The 20,735-nt window shown below is 35.0% G+C and overlaps 1 pseudogene; it reads left to right on the forward strand.

The window, feature by feature from the left end:
* LOC125146534 (dynein axonemal assembly factor 11-like) overlaps positions 1-20,735 on the forward strand; it is a 115,806-nt pseudogene that overhangs the window by 73,848 nt on the left and 21,223 nt on the right.

Raw genomic sequence — 20,735 nt, forward strand, 5'->3', positions numbered from 1 at the left:
AGTTAAATCAGACTGGTTCTACAAAATTCTATGGAGAGTCTAGCAAAGCTAAAATATACATATGTATCTATGTATTTTTCTTTTTTTGTAGGGCAGCAAGATACCAGCTGCTAAATGAGGTACAGTGCTGATACTGTCCTTTTAACTTGTTAACACTTCCTATGTGTTAAATGACTAATTAGTTATGTTGTAAATCTAAGAATCCACAGAAAGTCTTTTCATAGTTAAAAAAATAATATTGGGAAGTTACAGTCCATTTGCTCTAAAGGGGAATTGTTGGTGGAAAATCATTATATCAGTTGTTGTACAGCCCATTTCAGTTTAGTAAGTATAATCATTCTCATTTAGCAGACTAAGAAACAATATCAGAATTAATAGATATGTTGTCCAAAAATACATTGCTCATGATAGATCTAAGTGAATTTAGCCTCTCAGCAACAACAATACAGGCTCTTTTCAAAGACCCAGTGGATCTTGCATGGAATGAAATCCTGCCAACAGGCTATGAGTCATGTTCAAACATTCAATAACATACCACACATTGTCAAGGTTGATAAAATGATCACTTTGAGTAACAGCAGAGATGAGAGCCAAATGCCATTTGTGTTATATCCAGGTTTCCATTATTGGGTGGTGCATTATTGGAGGGCAGGTTACAGTAATCACTCTTGAGAACGTGTAGTGTATTAATATCTTCTGCAAAGTTTACCAAATAGACCTCACAAAAAATTTTCTGGAGTTGATGTAACTATCTCCATTTATAGATGAGAAAACTAATATTTGGAATGTTTGAGTAACCAGTTCATTTGTACTATTAAGTAATAGAGCAGGAATTAGTACTCATACATATCTAACTTCAAAGCTTAAACTAATTACTATATCTCTTGCTATCATGCATCTCATTTATTATTCCTTTTCTTTTTTCTTTTTCTTTCAGTAGTGTGAAGATAGTCACTACCTCAATAGACCCTGATAGCATATTTAATGTGATTTATTTTCACCATTCCACTAAGAAAAATGTATCAGAATTGCAAAGACAAGACATAGTAAGTCCAGAGGATTGTAAAAAACTTCAAGTGTAGAAATTTTGTAGTGTAGTCAGTTCAGTTGCCCAGAACAAAAACAACAAAAAATCCAATGTATTATATTTAAACCAAACACAATAATTATGCAGATTTTAATCCTATGGTTTTGTCAGTTCAATGGGTAAGATTGGATACAGAGACCTAAAAATGACATAGGTAAAAAAATATGCATAGCTTCACCCTAGGCCAGTCCAACATGGTTTATCACAGTTAATTCTAAGCATAATGATATGAACATGTATGTTTTAATACATATATTTAAAATATTGCCTAGGTGTTTTTAAAATTACTTCTCCACTGAGAACTTCTGTTTTGCATTCTTTATGTTTAAAAGTTTGAGCCCCTGTTGCTCAGTTATTGTACCATATTTTAATATATAGTTAGTTGTTGGCAGTTTTATAACTCACTCATGCCCCCAGACTAATTTAGTTGGTTTAGAAATATGTTCCTTTCTCTGCAACACTACAATCTTCAGGCTACCCTACCCTGTCTTTTCACTCCTCCATGTGTAGTGTTGATAGACATGGTGGAAATGACTTCTCTAAACTATAGATGCCTTCAAAATAATTTTTAATAAAATAAATTATATATAGATGGCTTAATATTTGGGACAGGTTTCATAATAGCAGATAAGTGACACAGATACCCCCTATCATGGCCACTGATGGGAATTCTAGTGTTTGTCTTTTTTTTCCCACTAGTATCTGTCTTGTAAGCATTCTTCTAGCTCACATTTTTTATATTTATATTAAAATCAAAAAACAAGTAAAAAACAAAACAAGGTGAATCTTTGAAGAAAGAAAAACATGAATATTAAATATATTCTCTTTGGCTATCTCTTTGGAACCCACGTGGTCATTCTTTATATGTGTCTCTCCACTTCTGCCACCATTAGTCTCTAAATTCCTTGAAACGAGGAGCCATGACCAACTTTTCTCTTTCTCTTCCAGCTCCTCCTCCTTCTCCTTGTCCCAATACCCTTCATACTTGTATCAATAATTGGTTTTAAGTAAATGTTTGTTTGTTAACTAAATAAAAAAAAAGCTTAGTACAGGGAAGCAAGTTTCCTAGAATTAGATGTATATTTTAAATTGGAAGTTTCCTTAGATCCTACCTCAGCTAGGAAATAAAATTAGTGTTGCTTAGATTGCCTATTTTAATTGATTTGTAGTGAATACTTGGCTCAGAACATTTGGAAACACTGTAAGACTATCTCTGTTCTCAGAGGGAAAATCTTTTGAAGTTTGGCGGAACTGCAGTTTTTGCTCTGAAATTCCAAACTCTCATTTTACAAGGGAAGAAATGGAGATCCACTTGGGCTAAAAGAGTTGTCCAAAATCTCCCAGCCAGTTAGGAACAGTCCTTTTATGGAAACTCAGCTCCCCTAATTACTGATATAATATCTTTTTTTTTCTTACTTAGAGAGAGAGAGAACAGGGAAAAAGAGAGAGAATCTTAATCAGGCTCTACACTCAGTGCAGAGCTTGACATGGGGCTCTATCCAATGACCTTGGGATCATGACCTGAGCCACAATCAAGAGTTGGATGCTCAGCTGACTGAGCCACCCAGGAGGCCCTCTTATATAATATTTAAATTATGATATAACATTATTTTCCTATATTTATTAATCAAAATGGATTTATTTGAAATCTTTCTCTATCTCTTTTTTTTTGTTAAAATCATCTCTTCTTGATGACAGCTTCACACTTCCATTTCGAATTCTCATAATTTAGTCCCAAAGTTATATGGAGACCAAAATTAAAAGGGATTTAATTTACCAGAAAAAAACAGTATGTACCTACAATAACATTTCTACCCTGTAAGGATGTCTACTTTATTTGGAAAAGTAGTATTGATTAAGTAATTATATTCTGAATATGGGAAAAGATGGTAACATAATATCTAGTTTCATCCTTTTCAGTGTACAGAAAATATTGGACACAGTGTGTTATAAACTACAATTTTTAAAAATCTCTTTTAGAAAACACTCCTACACGGTTATATTCTTAACTACATGGGACTTCATTAAAATGGCATGAAGATGAAAGTTTTATACCCCTGTTTTAAATGTTTCTTTTCTAGAACAATGGATTTCTAAAAAACATTCATTGTGCATAATCACCTAACAGATATTCCAAACTTCAAACACCAGAGACCTTCTAAACCATCCACATTGCTTTGGGAGATGGAATTCAAAAATCCAAGTTGGAGGGATGCCTGGGTGTTTCAATTGGTTAAGCACTCAGTTCTTGATTTTGGCTCAAGTTATGATCTCATGGTTCCTGAGACAGAGCCCCCGCTTTAAGTTCGTAGCACAGAGCTTGCCGGGGATTCTCTCTCCCTCCTTCTCTCTGCCCCTCCCCTACTCCCGTGCACATTCCTGCTTGCTCACACTCTCAGCTCTCGCGCTCTAGCTCTCTGTCTCTCTGTCTCTCACAAATAAAAATAAACATTTAAAAGAGAAAAGTTCAAATTGGATTATGTTATCTCCCAAATTGAAATATTCTGAATGTAGATCATTATTCATTAGCACCAATAAGAAAATAAGTTTTAAAAACTTCAAATTATTTTTTCATTGCCTTCAGCATTTATTCTTAGTCTTTTTTTTTATCTTTGTTTTTGTTGGTGTTGTTATTTTATTTTTTCTCGAGTAAAAATGAATCCAATCTTTCTATCCCCATAAGACTGACCCATGGCCATAGTTTTTGAATTTTTGGCTATTACATGTAATATATATTATATTTGTGTGTATATAACATACAGTTCTGCATTATCTACTATATCTAACCCAATTTCATAAGTTATGAAAGCACACAAAATTTTCCACTTATCTGGGAGAAGAGTGTGATGATAAAATGCATTAGCATGGCATGAAATTGCATTACTATCTGGCCCAGTCCTTCCTATCCTGACTTTTCTTCACATCCTTCAACTTCTCCATCTTAACCTATCCTACTCACTATTTCCTAAAACGTTTTGATCCAGTCACACAGAATTTTGTTCTTATATTTTAAACCTCCATCTCTTATCCAAGTTGCCTTTAGTTCAGAAATATCCTTGTACCTCTTTGTGTGTATGTGTGTGGTAAAACATGAAATCTACTCTGTTAGTATTTTTTTTAATCTTACCATGACAAAAATACCTAGTATGAAATATGCCCCCTTAAATATTTTAAAATGTACAACACAGCATTGCTAGCTATAGACATAACATTTTATAGGAGATCTTTATAAATATCCATTGTGTATGAATGGAACTTTAACGGCAACTGTCCTTTTCTCCTTTCCCCAGCCCATCGCAATAACTATTATACTAAATTCTTTGAATTTAACTATTTTAGATACTTCAGATAAGTGGAATCATGCAGAATTTTCCTTCTGTGACTGGCTTATTTCACTCAGCATAATGTCCTCCAGGTTCATCCATGTTGTTGCATATTGTATAGTTTCATTCTTTTTTTTTTTTTAAGTTTTTAATTCATTAGTTAACACACAGTGTTATATTAGTACCAAGTATACCATATGGTGATTAAACAGTTCCATATATCACCCAGTGCTCTTCATGATGAATGCACTCCTTAATCCCTATCACCTATTTAATCCTTCCACACCCTCCTAGTTTTCTTCTCTTTAAGGGCTGAATAATATTCCATTGTATGCATATACTACATTTCATTTATCCATTCATCTGTTGATGGACATTAATGCAGTTTCCATATCTTGGCTATTGCAAATAATTCTGTAATGAGCATGGGAGTTCTATTATCTCTTCAAATCCTAATTTCAATTCTTTTGGATAAATATCCAGAATTAAGGTTGCTAGATTACATGGTAGTCCTATTTTTTTTTAATTTTTTGAAAAACCTCTATTCTGTTTTCCATAATAAATGCACCATTTTGCATTCCCATCAGTTATGTGCAAGAGTTACAATTTCCCCACATCCTTAACATGTGTCATTTTTTGTTTTGGTTTTTATAATACTATCCTAACAGGTATAAGATGATATCTCATTATAATTTTGATTTACATTTCTCTGATGATTAGTGACATTAAGTACTTTTTTGGTACCTCTTGGCCATTTGTATGTCTTCTTTGGAGAAATTTCCATTTAAATTCTTAGCTCATTTTTCAATCAAGTTATTGTACACATTTTGTGTGTGTGTGTGTGTGTGTGTGTGTACTTTTTTGGTACCTCTTGGCCATTTGTATGTCTTCTTTGGAGAAATTTCCATTTAAATTCTTAGCTCATTTTTCAGTCAAGTTATTGTACACATTTTTTTTGTTATTGAGTTGTATGAGTTTTTTATATATTTTAGAAACTCACTTACTAGATAGATGATTTGCAATATTTTCCCCCACCCTATAGGTTTCCTTTTCATTTGGTGATTTGTTTTTTTCTGTGCAGAAGCTTTTTAGTTTGAAGTACTCCTGCTTGTTTATTTTTGCTTTTGTTGCCTATGATTTTGGTGTCATACCAAAGAAATAATTGCTGAAGCCAACATTTTCTTCTAGGATTTGTGAAGTTTCAGTTCTTTAAATATTTAATGTGTTATAAGTTGATTCTTATGTGTAGTATGGAATAAGGATCCTATTTTGTTCTTTGCATGTGGATATCCAGTTTTCCCAGTACCATCTGTTGAAGAGACTAACCTTTCTCCATTGTGTATTCTTACTGTCCTTTTAGAGATGAAATTTACCATATAGGTGTGGGTTTATGTCTTGGATCCCTTATTCTGTTCCATTGGTGTGTATATCTGTCTTTATGTCAGTATCATACTATTTTAATATTGTAGCTTTGTAATATATTTTGAGATCAGGAAGTGAGATGAATTCCACTCTGTTCTTAAGATTGTTTTGGATGTTTGAGTTCTTCTGTGGTTTCCTATGAATTTTAGGATTGATTTTTCTATTTCTCTTAGAAGTGCCATTGGGATTTTGATAATAATTGCATTTAAAAGAAGAATTACATTGAACGTAGATTGCTTTGGGTAGCATGGACATTTTAGCAATTTTTAAGTCTGCCAATTCAGGAACACAGGATGTCTTTCACTTTTTGGTGATTCTTTAATTTCTTTCATCAGTGTGTTATGACTTTCAGTGTACATGTCTTTGTTACCCCCTTAATTAAGTATATTTCTAAGTATTTTATTCTTTTTGATGCCATATTAAATGGGATTATTTTCTTAATTTCCCTTTTAGATAGTTTTTTGTTAGTGTATAGACATACAACCGGTTTTTGTATCCTGCAACTTTACTGAATGTATTAGTTTCAACGTGTGTGTGTGTGTGTGTGTGTGTGTGTATGTGTGTGTGTGTAGTTGTAGGGTTTTCAACATATAAGATCATGTCATTTGCAAAAACATAGATGACTTTATTTCTTCCTTCCTGATATAAATGTCTTTTATTTATTTTCTTGCCTAATTGCTCTGGCTTGAACTTCAGTGCTATGGTGATGAGAAGTGGCAAAGTGGGCATCCTATTTTTTTTTTGTCCTGATCTTAGAGGATAAGCTTTTAGCTTTTCACTCTTGAGTATGATGTTAACTATGGACTTCCTATATATAGTTCATATTATGTTGAAGTAATTTCCTTCTATCCCTGTTGAGAATTTTTAATCATGAAAGGATGTTGAATTTTGTTACTTTCTTTGCATCTATTGAGATGATCATAGGATTTTTATCTTTTATTCTGTTAATGTGGTATATCACATTAAGTGATTTTCATGTGAAAACATCCTTTCATCCTCAGTATAAATCTCCCTTGGTGGTGGTATATGATCCTTTTACTCTGCTATTGAATTTGTCCTGCTGGTATTTTATTAAAGATTCTTGCATCTGTGCTCATCAAGAATAATGGACTGTAGTTGTCTTTTTTTATGGTGTATTCATCTGGCTTTGGTATCAGGGTAATGCGGGGCTCATAAAATGAGTTTGGAAGTGTTCCTCCCTCTTCTGTTTTAGAAGAGTTTAAAAAGGATTGGCATCAATTCTTTAATGTTTGGTAGATTTCACCAGTGAAGCCATCTGGTCCCGGGCTTTTCTTTGTTCGGAGGTTTCTGATTACAGCTTCAATCTCTTTGTTATTTACAGGCCTGTTCAAATTTTCTGTCGGTCATAATTCAGTCTTTGAAGGTTGTATCTTTCTAGAATGTATTCATTTCCTCTAGGCTGTCCAGTTTGTTGGAGTATGATTATCCATTGTAGTCTCTTACGGTCCTTTTTATTTTTGGGCTGTCATTTGTAGTGCCTCTTCTTTCACTTCTGATTTATTTATTTGAGTCTGCTTTCTCTTTACTTTGTCTAGTGAAGGTTTTGTCCATTTTGTTTATCTTTTCAGAAACCAACTTAGATTTCGTTGATTTTTCTATCTGGTTTCACTATTCTCTATTCAGTTATTTCTGCCTTAATCTTTATTATTTCTTTCCTTCTGCTAAACTTGAACTTAGTTAGTACTTCTTTTTCTAGTTCCTTGATGTGTAAAATTATGTTGTTTATTTGAGATATTCTTTTTTAAGGCAAGCATTTATAATAGCTATAATCATCCTTTTGCAGCTTGCCATTAGTTTTGTATTTTAATATTAATTTAATATGTATTTTCATATTCAAATTATATTTTCATCTTCATACTTGAATATATTTTTTAAATTCCTTTTTTAGTCTCTCTGTGATCCAGTGTTTGTTTAAGAGTATGTTGTTTAATTTCTATACATTTGTGAATATTTCATTTTTCTACTGTTACTGACAAGAGACGTGAGAAGAGTCTATTCTGCTGCTTTCGGGTAGAATGATCTGTGGAATGTTAGGTCCATTTGTCTATAGTTCTGTTTCCCTGTTGATTTTCTGTGTACATGCTCTATCCATTGCTGACAGTAGGTATTACTGTTATTATATGGCTGTCTATTTATTTCTTCAGGTCTGTCAGTGCTTGTTTTATATAATTAAGTGCTCTGATATTCAGTGCCTATATATTTATGATGTTATGTCTTTCTGGTGAGTTGAACTTATTATCATTATATAGCATCCTTCTTTGTCTCCTGAGACTGTTTTTGACTTAATATCTATTTTGTATGATACAATTATAGCCACCCTTTAGGATTCCATTTGCATGGCATATCTTTTTCCATTCCTTCAGGTTTAGCCTGTGTATGCCTTTAGGTTTAAACTAAATTTCTTATAGATAGCATATAGTTGGCTCTTTTCATTTTTTTTCCTTCAGCCACTCTATGTCTTATGATTAGAGAGCCTAATCCATTTAAAGTAGTTATTCGTAGGTAAGTATCTGTTATTGTCATTTTGTTAATCATTTTCTGTCTTAAAGTTCTTTTGTTGTCTCACTGTTTTCCTTTCTAATTTGGAGATTCTTTTAGCAACATGGTTTTGCCTTTTTCTTTTCTTTCCTTTTTTTTAATTATCCTCTTTTATAATGATAAAGACTTAAATTCAATTGCATAAAAAGTTTTACATTTACTTCTTTATCATACTTTGTTATTGATTATATCTTTTTCGTACTCATTACAATTACAATGTATTAGAATTTGTTGTATAATACATATTAAATAGTAAAATTTACACATTTTTATATTATGTCTTCATTAAAATGTTTTTATAGTTATAGTTATTCTTAACACATTTGTCTTTTCACTTTTATGCTAAAATTAAAGGTGACTTACATACTGCCAATACAGTATTAGAGTATTCTGTATTTGTCTATTATTTACTCTTCCCAGTAACTTCTATACTGTTTAGGATCTTTTCATTTCAACTTGAGGAATACTACTTTGAATGTACTATCCCATGCCTGCAAGGTTTCTGCTGAGAAATTCACTGATAGTCTTATGATGGCTCCCTTGTACATGATGATTAGTTTTATCTTGCTGGTTTCAAAATTCTTTCTCTTTGACGTTTAATAATTTTATTATATTGTAGCTGAGTATAAATTCCTTTTGTTCATCTTTTTGAGGGATCCTCTGGAATTCATGAATCTGGATGTCCTTTTCCCTCCCCAGATTTGAGAAATTTTGGCCATTATTTTTTAATTAAGGTTTCTGCCCTGCTCTCTCTTTTCTCTTTCTGGGACTCACATATGCACATATTAATTTGCTTGATGATGTCATATAATTCTGTTAGGATTTTTTCATATTGTGTTATTCATTTTGCTTCTCTAACTGGACAATTTCAAATGATTTATCTTCAGGTTGGCTGATTTTCCCGTTTGCTTGATCAAGTATGTTGTTAAAACCCTCTGAAGAAATTTTCAGTTATATTCTTCTGGTCCACAATTTGTTTTTATTTGTTTTTGGTTGTTTGTTTGTTACACTTTCTCTTTCTTTGTTAGTATTGTCATTTTGTTCATGTATCATTTTCTGGATTTTGTTTAATTGTTTATCTGTGTTCTCTTCTGGTTCATTAAACTTCTTTGAGACAATTATTTTGAATTATTTATCAGGGAATTTATACATCTCCATTTCTTTAGGGTCAATTCTTAGAGATTTATTTTATTTCTTTTATCATGTCATCTTTTCCTTTTCTTCATGTTCCTTGAAGCATTGCATTCATGCCTAGACATTTGAAGAAACAGTCATGCTTCCCAATCTTTAAGGACTGGCTTTGGCAGGGTAAGATCTTTCCTAATTAGCCTGTCTGGAGATGCTGAGAGTCTTTCAGACATTTTCTATGAATTTGCCTTCTTTGAATTTTTGCATATATATTCCTAATGAGTGGATTAACAACTTGGGTCAGTTTGGACTGACAAGGGTAAAGTGAAATTGCTCTTCCTATTCATTTTCTTGGTTTTCCGCTTATCTAGGATACTGCATTTTCTTAACTTGATTATGGACTTTTCATAAACTTATTTTGTTTTGTATATGGCTTTTAAATAGTTATTTCTGTGGGGGTAATGATAAATGGGACTTCCTGTTCCACCATCTTACATCTCACTAATGTCACTCCTCTCTCTCTCTCTAATTTAGCCTATCATTTCCCTAAATTGTAACTATTTCTGTTTGAGTCTGCCTCCTGCTTAAGACTTTGAAATACTTATTCTTCACCTATCACAATTTCTAGCCTGGCACAGAACTAAAATTTCTTTTTGGATGAATAAACTTCTTCCTTCCAGCTGGGCTTACTATACCATTTTGCCAGTTAGCTTTTAAATATGAAAAGGAATCCCATTGTGGACACTTATAATAAGCAGGCTCAAATTATCATAAGGCCAAGATAACAGATCTTTTACACAATCTCAGAAAGAAAACTAAATTTGTCAGAGCATCATCTGTCTCAGGTGTCATAAGATAGATACAGATATTGTCACTGTGTGAGTAGATATCACCACCTAGATCGGGGGCAGGGGATGCAGAGAATCCTTCTATCTTTCGTAATAGAGTAGGAAGGAATAAGCAGGCCTTTGTAAAGCAATCATGTAGAATAGACCTCTGGAAGAAGGCATCCACACTCAGCTGCAAGCCTGACTGTTACAGAAAATGGTTGGCAATTTCAGTGCAAGGTTGTAGGTGACCAGCCCCTGAGCCAAATTTCCCTTGTATCCTTGGAATAACAGGGCCATAATAGCAGAAAATACTTTGTTCCCAGACTGAAACAAAGATGTGCCATCAGAACACAATGTTTATATGCCAGTGTTCCTTAGGCATATAAATAATATCCCTGAGATGCAGAAAGTATTGTTACTTTTACTGATGGAAATTTAATCCTGTTTGATTGCCGATTCATCCCAGATTCAACCCTTCCCCCTTAGTTATCTTCATTCAGGCATAGTCAGTTGGGACATGAGCTTGAAGGTGCAATAGCAAATGGGGGAACATGAAGATAAAATCCACATGGGAAGAAGAAAACGCAGCACTTTCCCATATCAGTATCCAGACCATTGAACCATGGCATCAGCATTGTTATGCTTACTTTTGGACACTTCATTTCATAGGCAGAAGATACCATGTTGTCCACGTTCTAGTTTCCAAAGCTTCCAAACCAGATATGCTCTGATCAGTATTCTAGATTAAAATTTAGAAAATCATAACATACACTTTGGGCTCTATAAAATTTTGTTTTACTATAGACCCAAGCACTTTCCTTTTGATATGAAAATGTTGTGCTTCCATTCCTTGTAAGAGAATTCAGTGACCATGCATAATGGAAAAGGTGGGTCAGCTGGTTGCCTTTCATAAAGCAATAGCACCTCCAAGGCTTCAAAATGTTTGCTTTATAAACTACCCTCAGCCTGTCACTTACAATTTCCGTTTTCATTATAAATAAGCAGCAAAATGTGCAGACTGCCTGTGTTGCAGTAAAACACAGCTGTTTCCATTTGCTTTCCCATCAGTTTCATTTTCACATCATTCTGCAGTAGAATTGAATTGAATCATTTCATCTCTGGTACAAGGAGTGTTCTGCAGTTTAGTAACCAGTCAGCCCTTAATCTTTAATTTCACTTCCTTTTGTTTCCCAATAGCCTAGAGTTTGGTTTCCTAGGACTTTGGTTTCCAGCTGTGGCATTCTTAATATGGTATGTGCTGGGCTTGGATGCTAATAAACAACTGACCACACCTCGGTCCTCCACAAAATTAAAAGAACTTTGGCTAATTCTGAGTATCAAAATGTAGTAAGTCTTTCAGGTAGTTGGGGAAGAGAGTGTGATTTTTCATCACTGGGAAAAATGAAGTTTGCATGTGAATTGTTCAGGTTATGAAAGACAAAGATTACATGTGAATTGTTTGTACCACAACAAAAGAAAACCTGGCTATTATTATTTAATAATAGCTATCATGTTCACGGTATGTATTTTTCAGAGGTTGACAACATATTGTATCACTTAATTTTTTCAACTGTACTGATTAAGGCAGGTAATATTATTAACTCCTTCTTCTAAACTGTATTAGAAAGGTAATTAATATTATCTCAAAGTCACCTAATCAAGTGGGTAGAACATTGAACATACCTTCTTGATTGAGTGAATAAATAGAGACGTCAATTAATGAGTCTTAGAGCTTCCAATCCATATACAGTACTCCTTTCCCAAAGAGCACATTTTCTTACCCATGCTTATATCACCAGTTTTTGGAGTGAGCTTCTGCCCCGTAAAAGTTGGCTACGTTTTGTGAACTGTCATCTAGGTTCTGTGCTGTTTCTTCACCTGGTATCTGTATTCATACTGACAGTATGAAATTCTCAAGCATTCTCAGGTGAACTCCCAACAACAAATATGGACCCTGTCACTTACTATTTGTGGATGCCCTTGATCTTACACTTGCTAGGAGGTCATTAACAATCATTGGTTCTCAGGGGTTGACAGATAGTTAAAAAAATAAGGCCATAGGACATGAGTCACACTCCCAGGAAAACTGATAATTGGGTGAGAGCTCTGTGTATAATAAGATCCTCCGGTTTATGTATTAGACTGATGGCTTGTGAGGACTTCAATTTTACGACATCTTGGGAGTATTAAATATTGCTGTACATGGGAATATTGTAGTATTCTTACTCAGCCCAACTGTGCCAGAGTCCAGCTCCAGCAGGTCCAGGGGTTCCCGAAGGATGAACGGTGTTGGTGAAAAAGTGAAAATAAAACAAAAATAAAATAAAAACAAAAAATAAAAATGGACACAGACAATAGCAGTGTGTTGAACTGGCCAATTTATTGTAGCAAACGTGGCATTATATATGCTAGTGACTTCCTTGTAGCATACATCATCTATGTTTTTCTAACATCGCCTAGTTTTAAAAATGTTCCTACACGTTTAAGAAATAACATGGCGATTTTCTTATAAAGTTCCCACATACCCTTTGATTACTGATTAATTTCTTACCTTATTCCATTATACATCTGCGTTTATCTATAATGTACAAAGCATTTGCTTTGCTGTTCTCGTGAAAGGCCCTCCATTTCTTGATGCCTCAAGTGGAACAGTTACAGGGACATGACCTCCTAACCACATGAGGCCAGAAGAACAATGTGTTTGCCTCAGTCTGAGGTGCCGGGAAGGGGCCGATAGGGCCTTAGAAACCCATGCCTCACACATTCTCAGAGAGACCATGCACCTAGGAACTAATGAACCATTCTGTACCTTAACCGACTAGGTTCAGTCATCATCTGGAATGCCTCCAGGGGACCAGGTAGGCCTAGGAGTTGAAGTCACCTGTGCCCAGAGATACACTCCTTAGTCGCTGGAGTGAGGCTTTCAGATCCATATGTGTCTCCTTTGCAGGCCCTCTTTGCTGGCAAATGTATGAGGCTATCCTTCCTGTAAGTAGAGGAGTCTCCATAGGGGATGGCAAGGGCTAAACATAAGGCCGCACAATTTCTTGCAGAACCTCGTTTTCTTCCCTAATGGTTCTTTTCCCAGGAGGCCTGCTGAGGACAACTCCCTAACAGACAATACCCCAGGTACTTTAATAAAGCCAAATTACCTAAAAGCGGGAGTACAAGAAGCTTCACTGTCAGTAGGCCGCCTTGCAGTCACCAATCCATCCACAGCCCGGGCCTTGCCACTCAGTCTGGGATAGCTTGGCTTCCAGCACAACTGAGGCAAAGTTTTTTGTTTGTTTGTTTGTTTGTTTTTTTGTAGACAATCCTCTTGCTTAGAAACCATTGCTCTTGGTTCCCTCCACTTTCTCCCTGTCCTTCCTTGGCTTCCCATTCGCAATATTCCTCATATCAAATATTTTTTGCATTCTTCTACATTTTTTGTTACACTAACACTTAAAGGCATATCAGCAAAAGGCCAATTGCCCATGCAAACCATACAAATAATACTGAACTGAAAATTCATAATGCCTTTTTGAGATTAGAGATTGAAAGCTTTCCTTTTTTTAAAATTTTTTAACGTTTTGGGGCGCCTGGGTGGCGCAGTCGGTTAAGCGTCCGACTTCAGCCAGGTCACGATCTCGAGGTCCATGAGTTCGAGCCCCGCGTCAGGCTCTGGGCTGATGGCTCAGAGCCTGGAGCCTGTTTCCGATTCTGTGTCTCCCTCTCCCTCTGCCCCTCCCCCGTTCATGCTCTGTCTCTCTCTGTCCCAAAAATAAATAAAAACATTGAAAAAAAAATTAAATTTATTAACGTTTTATTTATTTTTGAGAGAGAGAGAGACAGAGACAGAGAGACAGAGTGTGAGTGGGGGAGGAACAGAGAAAGAGGGAGACAGAATCCGAATCAGGCTCCATACTCCAAGCACAGAGCCCGATGCGGAGCTCAAACTCATGAACCATGAGATCATGACCTGAGCCAAAGCCAGACACTTAACCAAATGAGCCATCCAGATGCCCCAAGACTGCAAACTTTCCTAAATATGGAAAGATGATCCATGTCTATGGTCTCTCTCAAAGAAAATCATAATCTCTTCCTTCCTACAAATAAATGAGCCAAATGATATCTTCTAGTAGAAAGTTTCTATATATCCACATAAGAAGAGAGTTTTCATATATTCCTTGTCCCCACATATACACAGCCTTACCCACTGTCAACATCCTGTACAAAGGTGGTACATTCATTACAATCAGTGAACCTGCATCAATTCATCATTATTACTCAAAGTCCATAGTTTACATTAAAGTTCATTTTTGGTACATTGTATGAGTTTTGACAAATGTATCTTGACATATATCCACAATTACAATGTCATATAGAATTGGCAACCACCCAGTCTTTTTATGGTCTCCATAGTTTTGCCTTTTCTAGAATATCATATAGTTGGAATCATAGAGCATATAGTCTTTTCAGATTGGCTTCTTTCACTTATTGAGATGCATGAATGTTTCCTCATGTCTTTTCATGGCTTGATAGCTCATTGCTTTTTGGCACCGAATGGTTTTCAAATGTCTGGACATACCACAGTTTATTTATCCATTTACCTACTGAAGTATATATATCTTGGTGGATTCTGAGTTTGGGCAATTACAAATAAAAGTGCTATAAACATTTGTGTGTAGCTTTTTGTATGGACGTAGTTTTCAGCTCATTTAGGTACATACCAAGGAGCAGGATTGCTGGATTTTTTGATACGTGTATGTTTAGTTTTATAGGATACTGCCGAGCTGTCTTCCAAAATGTGTGTACTAAACAAACAAACAAAACCCAGTGTGCCTGTACCATGTCACTATATTCTGTATTCCAGCCATCAGTGAATGAAAGTTCTTACTGCTCCACATCTTAATCTGCATTTGGTATTGCCAGTGTTTTTTGTTTGTTTGTTTTTTGTTTGTTTGTTTGTTGTCTATTCTAATAGGTGTGTAATACAATCTCATTGTTGTTCTAATTTTCAAATCCTTAATAATGTATAGTGTAGAATATTTTTCATATGCTTGTTTGTCACCAGTATATCTTCCTTGGTGGGCTATTCAAATATTTTGCCCATTTTTTAAAACTGAGTTGTTTGTTTTCCTTTTGTTAAGACTTCTTTGTATACTCTGGATAGCAGTCCTTTGTTAGATATGTCTCTTGCAAATATTTTTTCCCAGGTTTGTGGCTTGTCTTCTTATTTTCGTGACAGTGTCTTATACAGAGCAGAAGTTCTTAATACTAATGATGTCCAGCTTAATCAATTACTTATTTCATAAATCGTGACCTCAGTGGGTATTTAAAAATTATTTGCCAAACCCAAGGTAACCTATATTTTCTCCTGTTATATCCTGCAAGTTTTATAGTTTTGCATTTTGCATTTAGGTCTATGGAATTTTGAGTCAATTTTATGAAAGGTGTAAAGTCCATGTCCAGATTTTTTTTTTTTTGCAACAGTTGTCCAGTTGTTCCAAAGCCATTTGTTGAAAAGTCTATCTTTTCTCCATTGCATGGCCTTCTTTTTAAAAAATCAGTTGGCTGTATTATGTGGTTCTATTTCTGGGCTCTTTATTCTATTCCATTAATCTCATTCCAGGAGTGTTAATGCTTATCTCATACAACGTTAATGGCAAATATATAAGGTAGCCATTGTTACACTCATTTTGTAGATGAGAAAAAGTAGGTTTTTCAAGGCTAATGACTTTGCTCAGTGTCTGACCCATCTGCATTCAAATTCAGCTCCACATTGCTCTATTGTTCCTTCTCATTCCATGAAATCAAATATAATATTTATACATAAGAGTTTGGAGTTTGGGTAGAACACACACACAAAAAAAAATGATGAGTAGAGTTAAGTTCAACATGATTTAATACTAGCACAGTTGTTCTTCCTTTCTCTCTTATTTTTTGGTGCTCCTTTAGGCTCTCTTATTTTAAATCTTTATTTGGGTCTGGATCAACACAAAAGGTTAAGAATTTTAATACATACCCTGAGTATTTAAATCATAAAACTATTCACACCTGAACTTGTTCTATATTTAGGGCGAAGATTGTGTGAATAACTTGACTTATTTGAACATTAGAATGTTTTTATACCCTGGTCTTAGGCATGAGCCTAAATAAAGATACTAATGCTCTTTTAAAAAATCATGAAAAATATAAGACCAGTTATTTGCTTTTGTAAAACTTTTTAAAAGCCACAACATCAAGGAAGGAAGAAAAGTTAGTAAAAAGGAACCCAGTTTGCAAAAAAGGCATTGCATGTGATTTTCCTTCTGGTCTATTTTTAAGGTATTCAGTGTATATACCGTCACTGGGGATACTGCTTGACAGATGAATCTGTCACTAAGAAAAAAGATAATCATGTTTTTTAAAACTATCCTAAGAGAAATCAGAAAACTCTTTGCAAGTAATGGGAATTTATCTGAAATAAGATCTAGTAGAGACCCATTAATATTTTTTGAGATAAAGTTCTTTATTTCCTTATCCTAAATTGCATAGCAATAGAGGTTTAAAGGACATGCTATTTATTTGCAAATAGTATTTTCCCCAGTGTGATGGGAGTAATCTCAACAGGAAAAATGGTGTTAATGGCTTAGAAAAAATGTCAAATGGTGAGATGGCTTTATTATTCACACTCTATCTTATATGAATTGGAGACTATAATGATCGCAGAGAAATTAAAACATTTAATAATCATTTAATTGGCATTTAAAAAAATTTCTTACTTCAGCAGATACTAAATTACCTTCTCTTTTGTGTTACTTGCAGGTCTATTTCAGCTTATTTAGAAATATTACAAGTGAATCAAGGGCTAAATACATCAACATAGAAATTATTGTTGACTACTAAACTTGAATAGAATATTAATGATCTTAATTGAAGTCTTTTACTTTCTTTAAAATTCTCCTTAAGTGTGATTGTAGTTTGAAAAGTGATTGTAAAATAGTGTACTAGAATTTTGAAGTGATTTTCTCAAGTGTCTCTGACACTATATTTACTCTCCTTTGAAGTAAATGGATACTTTTCCTTCCTTGCTAATGTTGAAAATTCCACTTGGAATTTAAAGCAGTTTTGATGGCCTTCTTAAAATAAATATGCATTCTTTTAGAAAAAAATGTTATTCTTTCTTACTTCCTTCTGGTCACTGTAAAGGAAAGAATTCTCTGAGTTTTCTCTGTCAAGATACAGAATATAGCAGCTTTATTTTCATTGAAATTATTCTTATTTAACAATATAATAGTAGTACTAGTAATAATTTATTACATGATTACTTTGTTTCAGACCTTTTACTAAGCCCCTTTGATATGGATTATTTTCTTCATTGCTTGGTTTTGCAATTTTTTTAAGTCATCCTACCAGAAAATATACTTATTTATAAGTGTGTGTAGGTTACTATATAAGAAAACAATAATAGCAAAATATTTTGTGAGAATTCACTTAAATGTACATTATTTTTTGAATACATTTTTTTAAACCTTAAAATATATGTATAAAGTTAAAATTCAATAGTGCTAAAAAAGAGCACATAGAACATTCATGGGCAAATAATGGACCTGAAGTAGGTTGTATCCACGCAACATGGAGCTATCGTGGATTATTCCAATGCAGATTATGAGGACTGACTGGATTTTGAAATAATATACTTTCATGTGTTGGGATAGTTGATTTATCTGTTCACTTGACTGGACTTAGTGATGTTCAGATAGCTAGTAAAGGATTATTTCTGGTATGTCTGTGAAGATGTTTCTGGAAGAGATTAGGATTTGAATTGGTAGACTAAGTAAAACAGAAAGGTGGAAGAAGACTGTATTTGCTCTCTGTGTAAACTGGAACATCCACCTTCCCCTGTTCTACAGCATCAGCCCTCCTGGTTTTTAGACCTTCACCTTGGATCTGGGCTTATACCTTTGGGCTCCCCTGGTCCTCTGGCCTCTGGACTCAGAATGAATTATACCATTGGTTCTCCAGCTTCCAGACAACAGATCATGGAACTTTTTGCCCTCTGTAATGAACAGGCCTGAGTAGTCTCTAAAGGCATAAGTTAGTAACATGAAAAAGTGGCCCAAATGCCTGTGGTCACCGCTCCTGCTTTTCTCTCCCAGACTGCACCTATTGTCTTATGGGAAATTCCCTGTGATCATTTGACAGAGGAAGAGAAGGCCTGTTTATTGGTGGTTCTGTACAACATGTAGGCATCACCCAAAACTGGACAGCTGTCCCTATCCCACTACAACCGTTCTCTGGGGCATTCCTCAAGGACAGTGATGAAAGAAATTCTCCCAGTGGGCAGAACTTTGGGACCTGAACCTGGTTCACTTTGCTTGGAAGGAGAAATGGCCAGATACGCGGTCACATACTGATTAAAATGCTGTAGCCAATGGTTTGGCTGATGGCCAGGGGCTTGCAAGGAACATGTTTAGAAAATTGGTGATAAAGAAATGTGGGTAAGAGATATGCAGATAGACCTCTCTGAATGGGCAAAACACATGAAGATACTTCTGTCTTATGGCACTGTTCACCAGAGGATGACCTCAGTAGAAGAGGGTTTTCATAACCTAGTAGATAGGATGACCTGTTTTATGGATACCAGTCCTTCTTCAACTATCCCTGTCATCATCCAATGTGTTCATGAACAAAGATGCCATAGAGACAGGGATGGAAGTTATACATGGACTCAGCAATCTGGACTTCTACTTAACAAGACTGAGATGGCTACAACCACCACTGAATGTCCAATCTACTAGAAGCAGAGATAAATATTCAGCCCCCCAATATGGCATCATTCTCTTGGATGATCAGACAACTATCTGCTGGCAAGTCGATTAGATTGGACAGCTTCCAACATAGAAGAGGCAACGTTTGTCCTTACTAGAATAGACACTTACTCTGGATATGGTTTTGCCTTCCTTTCATGCAATACTTTTGTCAAAACTACGATCTGTGACTTACAGAATGTCTTATTCATTGTTATGGTTTTCTACATTGCATTCTTTGTAATAGAGAACTCACTTCATAGAAAAAAAAATACAGCATGGATTTATGCTTTATGGATTCATTTGTAGCCTTGTTCTCCAGTATCTTGAAGCAGCTGGCTTGACAGAATGGTGAAATGGCTTCCAAAAACTTGGTTACAGTATGAGTTCGGTGGTAATAAGTTGAAGGGCTGGAGCAGGGTTTTCCAGAAGGCTGTATATGCTCTAGATCAGCATCCAGCATGGTGCTGTTTCTCTGGTAGTTGAGATTTATGGTTTAAGAGATGAAGATGGAAGTGGTACCATTCACCGTTACTCTGGTGATCCACTGGCACAATTTGTGCTTCCTATTTTTGTGACTTTATGCTTTGCACCCATAGTCCTTAGCTGCAGTGGGAAGAATGCTTCTACACAACAATGATTTTATTGAACTGGAATTTAGGGCTGTCATCCAGCTACTTCCTCCTGCCTCTTAATCAACAGGCAAATAAAGGGAGTTACAGTGTTTTGACTAAGGTGAGTGATCCTGAGCACCAAGAGGAAATTGAAATACTACTCCATAATGAGGGTAAGGAAGGGTATGTCTGGAATTCAGGAGATCCCTTCGGTAATCTCTTTGTGTTACATGCCCTGTGATTAAGGCTAATGAGAAACTATAATGATGCAATCCAGACCCTTCAGGGAGGAGAGTTTGGGTCATCCTACCAGTTAAAGGACAGTGACCAGTTTAAGTGCTTGCTGAAGGCAAAGGGATAACAGAATGAGTAGCAGAAATTAGTGATAAATACCATCTATGACCATGTGATCAATTGCCAGAAAAAAAAGGACTATAATTGTCATGAGTATTTCTTCCTTATTTTCTTTATGAATACATTTGCATGTATATATGTAAATATAATAAGCAAACTTATTTATTCTCTTATTTCTCTTATTCTCTTACCATGTAACATAAGAATACTTGACTTTATATCAGTATTAAGTATTGGTAATTTTTCATCATCATTTTTAAGTTAGGAGATATTAAGAGAAGAGTAAACATCAGTTAGGGACTTAACCTCCTCTTCTGGAGAAGTGTGTTGTCAGTTGTATGCAGCACAGTTGTATCATCTTAAGTGAAATTATGACCTTGTTATTGTATTTATTTGAAGATTAAATATAGTTTAAGGAGATACATAGGAAGACAGGGGGAGGACATGAGACAGAAAGGTTTTGTGTCAACTTGACTGAGCTAACATATGAACAGATAGCTGGCAAACATTATTTCTGGGTGTATCTGGAAGAGATTAGCATTTGAGTTTTATAAACTGAATAAAGGAGCTCATCCTCACCAATGCAAGTTGACATCACCCCATCATTTGAGGCCCTACAGTGAACAAAAAGGTAAAGGAAAGGC

Source organism: Prionailurus viverrinus, chromosome D1 (assembly GCF_022837055.1).
Source record: "Prionailurus viverrinus isolate Anna chromosome D1, UM_Priviv_1.0, whole genome shotgun sequence".
Lineage (NCBI taxonomy): Eukaryota > Metazoa > Chordata > Mammalia > Carnivora > Felidae > Prionailurus > Prionailurus viverrinus.